General features: G+C 43.4%; 1 long non-coding RNA gene across 1 annotated transcript; it reads right to left on the bottom strand.

Moving 5' to 3' along the window:
- Positions 1-6071: 6071 nt before the first annotated feature.
- LOC129548777 (uncharacterized) lies at positions 6072-6966 on the bottom strand. The gene is made up of 2 exons (XR_008684402.2): positions 6640-6966; positions 6072-6286 (listed from the first exon to the last, which is right to left on the bottom strand). It is a non-coding gene; the product is annotated as an uncharacterized LOC129548777 (long non-coding RNA).
- Between the last annotated feature and the right edge of the window lie 6111 nt (positions 6967-13077).

The following is a 13077-nucleotide window of genomic DNA, read 5'->3' as shown; positions in this document are numbered from 1 at the left end:
CCCTGGAGAAGGGATAGGCTACCCACTCCAGTATTCTTGGTGACTCAGCTGGTAAAGAATCTGCCTGCAATGTGGGAGACCTGGGTTCGGGACCCCACAAAAATAAATAAAGATGAACATGAATGCTTTAAAAAGTAGGGAAACTTCCCTGGAGGTCCAATGGTTACTGCTTTTCCACCGCAGGGAGAACAGATTCCATTCCTGGATGGAAAACTAAGATCCCATATGCTACACAGTGTAGCCAAAAAAAAGAGGAAAGAACATGAGTCTGGAAAGGGCTGGGATGCTGAGGAGGAGGCCAGTGTGGGGTGCCCAAAGAGCCTCTGCAGACCTATTCCTGTCTTGTTTCTCTTGTCCCATGCCACCATCCACCCCAATCCAAGCCTCCATGAAGTCTGGCCCAGGCTGGGACGATGGACTCTGGTGCCCTCCACTCTGTCGCCTCTCCCAGCTCAGTCACCTTGCAAAGAGCAGCTACACAATACCACCGAAAGCCAGGGCCTCTCCCAGCTCAAAAGCCATCCTTCTGTCCAAAGAGCCGAGTCCCAACTCCCTCTCCAGGTAACTCAAGTTCTCCAGACATCGCTCCTGTCTCCCCCTGCCTGCTCCTCTTGCTTTCTAGTGAGTTCCCATCACCTAAAGGGCTTTAAGGTCCATTCCGCCTCAATTACTGCAAGTCTTTACTATTACATCAGCCCTGGAGAAAGACCCATGGTGCTGTGGGCTTCTGTTTTTATCTGGCATGTGCTGAGGAATACATGACTGAGCGACTAAGCATGCACACAGGCACGCAGGCAAGGTTCCTAGAGCTTCGTGACCTCTACCCCTATTCCATGAGACTGATCTCTGCTGGATATGGGCCGCAGCTGCGTGGAGAAAGAATGGACACCTGTGTGTGTGTGTGTGTGTGTGAGTGAGAATGTGTGTGTGTGTGTGTGTGTGTAGGAGGGGAGGAGTGTTTTCTAGCCTTTTGCTGGGTGTGTGATGCTAACACAGCATCTGTCTGGACCTCAGTGGGTGACTGAACATATGCATACTGCCCACTGGGAAGCTTCACAGTCCCTCCAGGCTATTTTGGAAGGTCTACTCTCAGGCCTCAGAGGATGAGTAACCAGAGTGCCCCCCAGCATAGGTCAGGGCTAGACACAGTGCCTCCTACAGGGAGTCCTCCAGTGAAGCGATAGTGAGACCTGCCCTCCACTCTGGAAGCCAGAGCTCCATGGACACTGAAGACAGCCTTCCGGCACCCCCTTTCCCCCACTGCTGTGTCTGTCTAGAAGTTCTGCAGTTTCTTACCCAGTACAACTCAGTGCCATTTTACTCCAGCCTGCTGGGCGGTCATGTTTGTGTTACATCTGAAAGTATTTTGTTCCTTTCAAAGCACATTAGCTTTTGTCTAATCACTGCCTTCTTCCTCACCACCACCCTCCAATACTTACACAGTGTAACAAAATGCTGAAAACTTCAGAGAACCACTGAGTTCACTTTATACAAGTGTCCCTGGACTGGACATTCCTGGATGGGGGCCAAGTTGTCCTTTCGCAGCCCCTCCCTGGCTGGGTTACCAATCACTCTGAACTTACTGGGCATCTACTGTGTTAAAAAAAAACTATTCTATTTTTTAATTTAAAGATTCTCTGGTGGCTCAGCGGGTAAAGAGTCTGCCTGCAATGTGGGAGACCTGAATTTGATCCCTGGGTCAGAAGATCCTCTGGAGAAGAAAATGGCAACACACCACAATATTCTTGCATGGAAAATCCTATGGACAGAAGGGCCTGATGGGCTATAGTCCATAGGGTTGCAAAGAGTTCGACACGACTTCACTTTAACTTTCAAAAGAGATACTATTCCAATGTATTCATTTAATTATTAATAGACACATTTTGAGCTTCTAGTGTGTGCCGTCTATGGGGTCACATAGAGTCGGACACGACTGAAGTGACTTAGCAGCAGCAGCAGCAGCAGCAGCAGTGTGTGCCAGGCAGTAGTAATGTCAAGAGAGACAGCCTTGGCCTCAGTTTTCTCATCCATCCAGAGGGTTAACAACCGTATCTCCCGCACAGGGTGATCGTGAGGACTGAAAAGAGACCGTCTACGGAATGTGTGTGGCACAGTGCTCAATACATATTACAGAAAATAAAGCTGTCCTGCAGGTGCACCAGGCACAATGAAGGGAATAAAGAAAGCTGGGAGACCCTGTTCTCTGCCTAGGGAGGGGGTCAGTAGACCGTCTCCACTCAAGGCTAGCCAGGACAAGAGCAGAGGCCACAGGGAGGGCGCACAGCCTAGGAAAGGAAGGTCTGGAAGTGCTGGGTGAAGCCGGTGAAGGGCCCTTAAGCTGGGGAGAAACAGGCTGAAACAGAGCTGCCTTCTGCCTCTTGCTGTCATTCTGTCCTCCTACATCCTATGATGCTACAGATTGGCCTTCCGGAAAGATCCACAAATAGGCTGTAGGGCCCAGGGCCAAGAACATTATGTGGCAAATAAACTAAAGACGGAACTAGGAGCATGTTCTTGGACTGGAGATATATTCTCCGCTAGAAAGAGGATTCTATCTACACAGAACTCTTCTACTACATATGTCCTACACTTAAAGATGGATTCTTTTCTTTCTTTCTTTCTTTGGCTGTGCTGGGTCTTAGTTGCAGCATGTGGGATCTAGTTCCCTGACCAGAGATCAAACCTAAGCCCCCTGCGTTGGGAGCACAGAGTCTTAGCCACTGGACCACCAGGGGAGTCCCTGGATTCTTTTTATTAATTTTTATTGAAGTATAATTGCTTTACAGTGTGTGTTAGCTTCTGCTGTACAGCAAAAGCTACAGTGAATCAGCTACATGTTTACATATATATGCCCTCTTTTTTGGATTTCCTTCCCATGTAGTTAGTTCACCACTGAGCACTGAGAAGAGTTTCCTATGTCATACAATAGTTTATTAGTTATCCATTTTGCACACAGTGTAATAGTGTATATATATCAATCCAAACTCCCAGTTCATCCCACCCTCTCGCCCCTCTTTTTCCCTTGGTATCCATATGTTTGTTCTCTACATTTGTGTTTCTATTTCTGCTTTGCAAATAAGATCATCTATACCATTTTTCTAGGTTCCACTGTATTTCTCTTTCTTACTTCACTCTGTATGACAGTCTGTATGTCCAGGCACATCTCTGCAAATATCACAATTTTGTTCCTTTAAGATGGCTGCTTTTCTGGGGAAGATAAGAGGAGAATGTTTCCTTTACTCTTCACCCTAGTGACGTTCAGTGCCTGAGAGAGAGAGGCTCAGGCTGCCTCTTCCCAACAATAGTTTGGGGAAGGCCGATGACACAGCCATTTTTAGTTTCTGTAACTTGTTTTTGCTAGAATTGCCCACAGTTCTCTGTGAGGTAACTATGTGTCTGGTGGATTTCAGTGGTTGATTTTAGATTTTCTCTGGGTACATTTTTAGCTGTCCAAAATACCCTGGAAAACAATGACCTCTCTTTTGCATAATGGAGCTCTAAGCTGCATCATCTCTGTGGGTTTTTCCTACAGTGTGAGTTGGCTGCTGTGCAGAGAGGAGGAAGCTGAAACAGTCATCATTCCAGAGATCAGCTTGGGGAATGTGGGCAGCAGAAGGGCGCTGGGAACTGCAAATTTCTTGAATCTTTAGAAAACAAGAAAGTTGTTCTACGGGATGGGGGTTGGGTGGGGATTCCCCTTGCATTTTATTGTTGACCAGACTTCCCTGGTGACTCAGATGGTAAAGCGTCTTTCTACAATGCGGGAGACCCAGGTTCAATCCCTCAGTCGGGAAGATCCCCCGGAGAAGGAAATAACAATCCACTCCAGTACTTTTACCTGGAAAATTCCATGGACGGAGGAGCCTGGTAGGTTACAGTCCATGGGGTCGCAAAGAGTTGGACACGACTGAGCGACTTCACTTTATTGCTGACCAGCATTTCCAAAACTGTCTCTGGCAACAAAGGATTAGCTAAATAGCACAAGCTTAGAGGAAATACAAGAAAAGAGGTGTGGGAGGTTCCCAGGTATCCCTGAAGACTCACTCAGACTAGCCTCTGAACCTTAGACCCAGAAAGGAAAGGCCTCAGAAACTTCTCTTGACTAAGCCCCACTGGCCTTATTAAAAAAGAGGAGGTGGAGCAGATTCTGTCATTCTTTGGAGGTTTCTGGCCTAACGTGATTCTGGAGGATTAGGTGACAGAAGCTCTAGGGGCCTGATTCTAAATTTTTGCTACTTTAGTCCTTTTCAGTGCCCCACCTCCTTGGAGCTACAGCCAGGAGGTCTAAAATCTTCCATGTTCCCTTCTCATCTTTTTGTTTACTGCATTTTATAGAATTCGCATCATCATTCCTTTCCTCTAATCTCATTTTACAAGTAAGAAAATTACCACTGAGATGCTATTTGGGTTAGTACCCAAGGTCACACGCTGTCAGGAGAGTAATTGCCAGAAATCAGAACCAAGAGCCTCCTATTTTTAGCCTGGGCATTTTGAGGGTGCAGTGGGAGCACAAAGTGACCCATCAGTTGAAATGGATTATCCCTCTTATACCTGTGCCCTTAGGCCCAAATAAAGACCAGGTTTCAGACTGGGTTGAGGGGAATAAACAGGGTTTTGAGACCAGCTGCCTTTAGAATGCTATGAAAAGGAACATGAACGAGAGCCAGAGAAAAGATGCCTTGAAGAAAATTTAGTTTTGTGTTAAAGAGAGCCTTGGTTCAAAAGAATTGAGAGAAAGGCTCATAATCAAATGTATTATCTCCTCAAAAAGAAAATGGCAAATTTAGGCCATCTTGTTTAAATTATCTTACAGAAAAAAAGAGACTCACCATATCAAGAAGAAGAAGAAAGAATTAGGAGTAGTTTGGAGACCGCTAATTTTGTGAAGCAAAAGCTAGGAGAGATGAGGGCAGTAAACCATCAGGCCCAAATAGTAAAAAGAGGGTCAGTGTTCATAACCTCTAAAATATTTTTTACTTACCAACTGGGGAACAAAGGTAAGAATTGTCTCTTTAGCAAGCCATACCTCTTACCGAAGTTTCCTGACTGCTGAGCTTCATTCAAATCTCTTTCCCCAAATTCAGGGGGAATTAGCCAAATACAACACAGTCATTCTCACAGTATAAGGAAAATGCTATATCTATGTGTAAGGAGAATGGAAATGACTAGTTAGCTATGCTGATAGCTACTTAAAGCACTTCAGGGCTCTTATTTTAGTGGCTCCAGAGAGGGAGCGAGATCGCAGACAAGACGGGGGCCTAGGGTCTCCCATCCCCACCAAGCCCTAAAGAAGGGCAGTCGAGCAGACTGACAGAAGCCCTGGGAGAAGGGGGGTTAGTGGTAAGAGGGAGTGGAAGAGAAAGGCAGGTGCCATGAGGTTGGAATTCCTGGATTCAAGAATAACTTCTGGTACTAATTAGCTATATCTGATTTTAAGCAAATCCCAAACTCCCCAGGCCCCCAAATCCCCATTTGTAAAATGAGGTGACCCAACTCAGTTTTTCCTCCTTCCAGTCCTAAAAATCTACTAAAAATTTTCCAGTCACTGAGCAAATATCAAAACTGCGTATGAGAGGAGCCATCAGCATCTCAGTAATATTCCACTCTTACAGGGAGAAAGATTGATTAAACAAGTACAGCTTCACTAACATCACTTTAATCAGCTGCTTTGGTGGGTAAAGTTAGGAGATTAGCACAGGATACAGAACCCTCACTTGCTAAAGGCCCCCAAGCGTGCTCCCTCACCCTTTCATAACCAGTGCCTTTGTAGGAACCAAAAGGGTTTGAAAAACACAGATTAGAGACTTTAAGAGGCCATCCTAACCTATACCATGCCAGTGGACTCCATTTACCCCTTTTGGAATGTACTGCCTAAACATCTGCACACGTTCTAGAATTAAAAACCCTGGAGGCAAGAGAGGGCCAGAAAGGGGGTGTCACCTGTCCTGGGGTCTAGGTTTTAAATCACCATGTGCCCTGGAGCGCTCCACTTTATCTCACCACCACTCTCCTCAAAAACACAACCCAACACCCGCTTCCAAAAAAAAACAAAACAAAAACAGGCAGCTGTATTAGGTCAATCTCTGAAACCCCTTCTGTTTCAAGCAATCTAGATTAACAAAATCTGGTGACGTACAAACACTCAAGGGCTGTTAGAATAAACAAAGAGGAAGGATGATGTGCGAAAAGTTTTAGTTAATGGATGACTTTGCGGTAATGAGGGAATGACAAAACACGGAGGACGTAAAGGAAAGGCCATCCGGGCTGAAAATGAAGGCAGCATCCCCTGGAAGAAAAGAAGAGTCCAAGAGCAGTGAAAAGCTGGAAAGGCAGCCAATAAACCCCCAACTAGGGACAGCTGCCACCCTCCCCCACGCATTTCTCTAGGCTAGGCATTGGCCTTGGGGGTGGGGCGCGCGTGCGCAGTGGCGCGCTGCGTCAACCGCCACCGCCCCTGGAGGCGGCCGGGACCGGTTGGAGCCGGTTAGAACCGGCAACACCGCCCGCGAGTCAACGCCTCACAAAGGGAGGCGGCTCACGGCCAGCATATCCCTGCGCCGTGCCAGCGTAGGGTGCGCCGGTCGAGCCCCACCCCCACCCCCGGCCTCACTGGCCGAGGGTTCTGAAGGTTGTACTTACCCCGCTTGGCCTCTCCCTGGTTTCTTGTCGCCGCAGTCGCTTTAGCTGCCTGGAAGGCGTGTCCGGAAACTAGCGGCGCCATTGTCTTGTCTAAATCCTCAGCCTTCGCCCGCGAGACAGGTCCCCCTCGCAGTCGGGAGAACTGAGGCCTCTCTTCAAACATCGGAGACGCACCAGTTCTCCTTTCCCGGTGCTTCCGCGGATTTCCCTTTTGGTAGGAAACACAGGACGTGTTTTAAAAATGAACTACTAGCTAACCTGCAGAAAGAAAAGGCTTTGGGTTTGGAAAAAAGTTACTTCCCTTTGTGCTCTATTTTTAAAAGTCTTAAGAGAATCAAACCGGAGGTGATACAAAATTTGTGGGAAAAAAAACACCTAGTAAACCCTGAAGTAAAGGTTCGCAAACATTTTAGAACACGTTCCTTCCGCGAGTGGCAGCCGAAGGTCGCTCTGTTTTTGACAGTGAAACTGTTGGCTTTTCCGGATATTTGAAACAAGCACACGTTTGGAAAGAACAAAAGGTCCAGGCTGTGTCTAAACAGGCAACCCAAAGTGTAGGAGTCTAGCTGGTATTTAGTAAATACAAAATCAACAACAAAAGCCATGTAACACAGGTCCACCCTAATGCCTTGATTTGAATCTAAGCCTTTAAGATGGGTCCAGCTCTATTGCAGGGGACAACAGTAAACGGTGACTGTTGCGATATATTCCGGAAGTGGATTTCTACAATTAGAATTCTTAAATGGATAATCCGGAGTAACTGTATTTTGCGAATAAAAGGCCAAATGAGCCGGGTGAGGTAGAAACATCGAAACCACTTCGCAGGACCTTAGAGTTTTTTGGGGGGGCGGGGGGAGGAGAAACTCCCAAAACTTTACGGCTTCTAAAATGGCTGCGGTCTGTAGTTGTGAGGCTGAAGTTCGGTTACATAATGGAAAGGAAGGCCGTCAGGAAACTTAGTTTAACCCTCTTTCCAAAACCACTGACTTGTACCCAATGTACTCCAAGGAAACACGAAAAGTATTTTAAAAGCTACTAGAAACATTCCCACGTAACGGCAGTTAGTTTTTATGAGCTATTTGATGTTTATTTAAATATGATTTTCATTGTTTTTGCCCAAATTTTCAGCTCAAACCTACTTGCCAATAAGTACAGGGTACAGGGCTTGCAAGCAAGTTAGATAAACTGTTAGGAAAAGTCCAGAAAGTCTTGTAAATGAGATTCTATTTTTACCTCTTCAGAGGAACTATTTTTGCTTTCCTCACAAAGGCGGCGGAGGAGTATTGAATACCAGAAGTGTGAGCTGTACTTGGCCTATAAATATGCCGCTGCCGCCTGAGCGACAGGCATTGAGGCAGCGAGCGCAGAGGCGACTTTAAGGGGACAGATGCTTCATGAGGACCCCGCAGATAAGTTTTTTTATTAAATAAAAGATAGGAGTTAGTGTGTTTTTTTAGGGATTGTAAGTAGTGAGAATACGGAGATACAGCTTTGCATTAAGTTCTTAGGTAAATTTTAGGGGAAACATGAAGACTGACTTAAAGAGTAGTTGGAGACAGGAAGAGGGAAGAAAAATAAATTTAGAACCTGATGGAGGTTAAGAGCTGAAATCTTTTCATGGAGTGAAAATTTTTTTAAGAGAACTGCTGAGCTAGGACTGCAAAGTCTGGATTTTTTTTAAAAAGCCTTAAGTTGAAGGGCAACCTTTTACCTTAACATTAAAACGCTGGGTTACGTTAAATCGAACCTAAACGTTTTAAAAGGTTGCGTTGTAGATGCTTAAAATAGTATAAAGGCCATCTTAAGATTTAACTGAAGGTGGTTTCAGAAATAATGCCTTCAAATTCACGGCGCAGTAAATATGGCGTCATTTGAAGCCTACTTGATCTTAAGGCTTTGTTTGGCTAAAGTTTACGGAAATGTTAGTAATGGTAGGAAAGAAAATTGGAAATTTGAAGTGGAAAATTTTGGAAGACAGAAGTACAGGAAGGTGAAGACAAAACTAAAGATAGAGGTAAACGTTTTAGAAGACAGAAAACCTGAGCCTAGTAAGTAGGCAGAAGAAAAAGACAATTCTAGGAGAAAATTGAAAATACGGGCGAGTGCTTAAGATAGAATGAAAAGCAAGCTATTGGACGCAAACATCCAAGATAGACGTCCAAAAATTTAGAAGATAGTTCAAAGTCAATAATGTTGGATAAATTACAGGAACAAAAACGAAGGAAGTTTTCTTAGCCAATAAGAATTTATTGTAAATGCCCATCAACTTAATTCTGGTGGTGCAGAAGTTAGATCGCAGAAGATGAGGGTTTTTTTTTTTAACTACTGTAGACCAGGACCAACTTAGAAGAATATCCAGAAACTAGAAGGAAATTCAGTTTAAAATCTCAGCAAAAAGAAGTAATTTAGAAGCTAAGAATGTATTTGGAAGAGTTAAAATTTTGAAAGGCCTTAAATGCGATAGCGTAGTTTCCTTTGGAAAATGTAAAGGACTTTATAAGTGATTTAAATTGAAGAGCAAGAATAACCATCGAGTTACTGGACTTTGAGCTAAGATGAATGTGTAAATCCTGAGGACTAGGCGCTAATTAACAGCTGATGCAGGTGCTACACAGAAGTGGATTCAGTGAAGCTAGGAAGACAGGAGCGGCAGACAGGATTCCAGGAGCCAGTGTTCGGTGAAAACTAGGACTGGAGCCAGCGGCAGTTCGTGAAGATAGGAAAGAGAAGCCCGGGAGCCAGTGCAACTTGGTGAAGGAAGCTAGGAAGAAGGAGCGAGCCCTAACGATTTGGAGGTGAAGCTAGGAGAGGATTCCAGGAAGGAGGAAGCCAGTGCGGTGTGGTGATGAAGCTAGCGTGCGGCTTGGCTTGGCAACCACGCGGAGGCGGCGAGCAGGCGGAGTGGAGGATAGATAGAGGATCCTAGAGCAGCAATCCAGTGTGCGAGCCCCGCAGGGAGAGCCAGTGGTGTGGTAAAAATCCGTGAGGTCGGCACCATCGTGGGTTTTTTTTTCTTCTGTAACTCAGTATGGTAATCTCTCTTAAATTTCCTAATAGTAATGGGGGAGTTGTGTACTTAAGCATAAAGGGTTTTGTTACGGGGATATAGGCCGCTTTTCGGGTGTCGTAGGTTTCTCTTTTTCAGGCCTATTTTCTCATGCATCTTGTCTGGAGCTTTTGAGGGCAGACTTCAAGGCCCGGAGGAATGGTAGATGGCAAGTGTTCTTGTTTTTAACCAATATGAGGGATATCCTGAATTTGATAGAACAACTGTGAGACAACTTCAGCAAGCTTTGTAAACAGGTTTTATATTCAGTTTTGGGGTAATGGAGCATTTCAGTTTTGTGAGTAGAGAGCCTACTTTTCTTTCCTCATCCTGTATTTTAAAAGTTTTCTAAATATGTAGTTTCGGTGTATAATTCTGGGGGGGTAGTTTTTTTGGGGGGGAGCAAAATATGTTTTTGAGTTCTTTTCCCTTTAGGTCTGTCTAGAATTCCAAAGGCAAATGACTCAAGGTAACAGGCGAAAAGAAAATCCAGTATCAGGATAATCAGAACACTGCAGGTTTACAGTTCATAGAAACTCTAGCACAAGCAGCTTTCACTTTGAGTTCTGTGGCGCAGCTGTCCATTGGAGAAATGGCTGGTAGTTTATTCTTCTTTTCCCACCCCTTAATTAAATATTTTTATAAAGTATGTAACTGGTTATTTTTACCTAAGTATTTTGGGGTGGTGTGAATAGGGAAGAGGGTGGGGGAGAAACTCTTTTTTTCTAAGATTTTCCACAGATTCTATAGTACTATTGACAAACTGAGTTAGAGAAGGATTGTACTGCTACGCTGTTTGGCATCAACACCTTCAGGGATTTGGAGCAGCTTTTTTCCTTGGAAGAGTATTCCCAGTGAAGCTGAAATGTACAGCACAGTGCAGCTTTGGTTCATATTCAGTCATCTCAGGAGAACTTCAGAAGAGCTTGACTAGGCCAAATGTTGAAGTTAAGTTTTCAAATAACGACTTTTAAGATACCTTTATTAAAGGGGAGGGGCAAATTTTGGCAATTGTAGTTGGCAGTGGCTTGTGATGATTGGGATGGGGGGGCGTGGGTTTAGGTAATTGTTTAGTTTTTGATTACAGATAACTCATGCCAGAGAACTTAAATACTTAAGATGGAAAAACTAAAGAAATCTCAACTTCCAAGTTGGCAAGTAACTCGCAATCCTCTGGTTCTGTTTTGCCCCAATTTTTGAATTTAACGAATGGGGAAGTTCATGAAGATTCACTCGATTTGAAAGAGTAGGGCTTGGGAAAGGAAAAGGAGGGGGTTGGTCTGGCCCTCTGCGCTGACTTAGATAAAAACTTGGGGAATTTTTTTAAAATGGTAAAGTTGTTTGGATATAGTAGTGTGTGGTTTTCTCTTGGAATTTTTTTCAGGTGATTTAATAAAACTTAATACTACTATAGGAGCTTCAGAGCAAAGGAGGTGGCTTAATGATCCTGAAGGGATTTCTTCTGGTGGTAGCTTTTGTATTATCAAGTAAGATTCTTTTTTCGGCTGTATATAAGCAAGATTGTTCGGTTTATTTTTTTCTTCTTTAGCGTAGGAAAAGTTTGTTGTTAAGGTATGCTTCAAAATTATTGTTAATTGTATTTTGAATTTGCATCTAAGTCTTGTAAATCATAACTGATCAGAGGGGGTGGGCTTTTGTTGATGAGGGAGGGGAAACCTTTTTTTTTCTGTAGACTTTTTTCAGATAACATCTTCTGAGTCATAACCAGCCTGGCAATCTGATGGCCTAGATGGAGAGGGGAACAGCTCCTTGGTGAATGATAAGTAAAGGCAGAAAAGATTATATTTCATACCTACATTGGGGAAAAGCATAACCCTGAGATCCTTACTTCTGATGAACACATTGTCTGCACATGCAAAAAAAAGCAAATGAAAACTACCAATTTAAAGTTAATGGAATCTACTACTATAAAGTTATGGCTTATCAAGCTGTATCTACAAAAATATTGAATTGATGAAAAATAACGATACAGTGAAGATCAAATGTCCATCTCAATACTGCTTTTAAAAAAGCAGAATTTAAAAAGCGAAATGAAATGAAAATAGTGCTACATATTAATCCCGGAAAAAAAGAAGCTGAAATAATTGAAATGAGTGGGATCAAGTGAATTGAGAGGAGGAAGAGGCTGTGCTGTTTGCCAATCTTTCGTTTGCCTCAGACAGGTTTTTCTTCATTATCAGAAGAGTTGCTTCATTTCATCTGGGAGCAGAAAACAGCAGGCAGCTGTTAACAGATAAGTTTAACTTGCATCTGCAGTATTGCATGTTAGGAATAAGTGCTTACCTTTGTGAAGAGCTGTGGAAGTCCTAGGTCCCTTATCTAAGGGATTCCAGGATTGTGAGGCATCGTCCCATCCAGCCTTTTAAAATTAGACAGGACACTGTTCCTGTGGGCTTCGATGATGGGACAGCACATTTCACTTAAGAGGCAAGTATTTCCTTAAAGCCTCTTGAGATTAGCAAAGATAATGTTTATAAAACTACGAACATTTGTTTAGCCTTGAATCTGACAGCCTATTTAAGGGATAGTATTGTACTGTTAAGAATTCAGATTTTGTTAGTCTTGCTAAAATTTAAATGTTAATGTGTATTGTGCAGAAAACCATTAAATCATTGAAAATAAAATACTTTTATTTTTAGAGAATGTATGCTTTTAGGAAACTGTCTCCTTATTTAAATAAAACATTGTTTGTAGTTAGTGTTGGGGCAATCTGGGGGGGTTTCTTCTCATCTTTCAGAAACTTTGTCTGCGAACACTCTTTAATGGACAAGATCAGGAAATTGAGCAGAAGAACGAATTTAATTTAAGGCAGGAAAAATTTTATCCTTCGTAAAAGTGATGAGCATTTAATAATTCCAGGCACATGGCAATAGAGGCCCTCTAATTAAGGAATAAATACCTCTTAGACAGGTGGGAGATTATGATCAGAAGAACAGGTAACTTAATACAATGTTTACAGAAAGTCAGGAGTCTGTCTAGTGGTTAAACTAGAGTAATGGAATGTACTGTTCACATTTCCAGTTTGCATGTTAATTTTGCTGACAGTCATCTGGTGTTAGCCAGTGGTCACATTATTGGCCTTTTTAGATACTTGGTTGGGGAGGGTTGGGTTTTTTTTTTTTTTTTTTAAAGAATTTTCCTTTGCAGAGGCTTCATTTCATCCTTCGTGAAGCTTTTCAGGATTTTGACTTGCATATAAACACTTGGCTCTGCCTTCTGTTCTCCTAGGGAGTGTGTCAGACCTTGCAGTGAGTTTATCGGCATATTTAAGTATAAACATTTTTCCCCCTGATTTTGGAGGGAAGGGAGGAGGAGAGGGTGGGGCTTACTTGTTTTAGCTTTTTTTTTTACAGACTACACAGAATGCAGTT

Source organism: Moschus berezovskii, chromosome 25, assembly GCF_049115385.1.
Source record: "Moschus berezovskii isolate FMDL1 chromosome 25, NW_MosBer_1.0, whole genome shotgun sequence".
Classification (NCBI taxonomy): domain Eukaryota; kingdom Metazoa; phylum Chordata; class Mammalia; order Artiodactyla; family Moschidae; genus Moschus; species Moschus berezovskii.
Note: the sequence above shows the minus strand (reverse complement) of the source record. Positions and strands in the feature narration are given on the sequence as shown.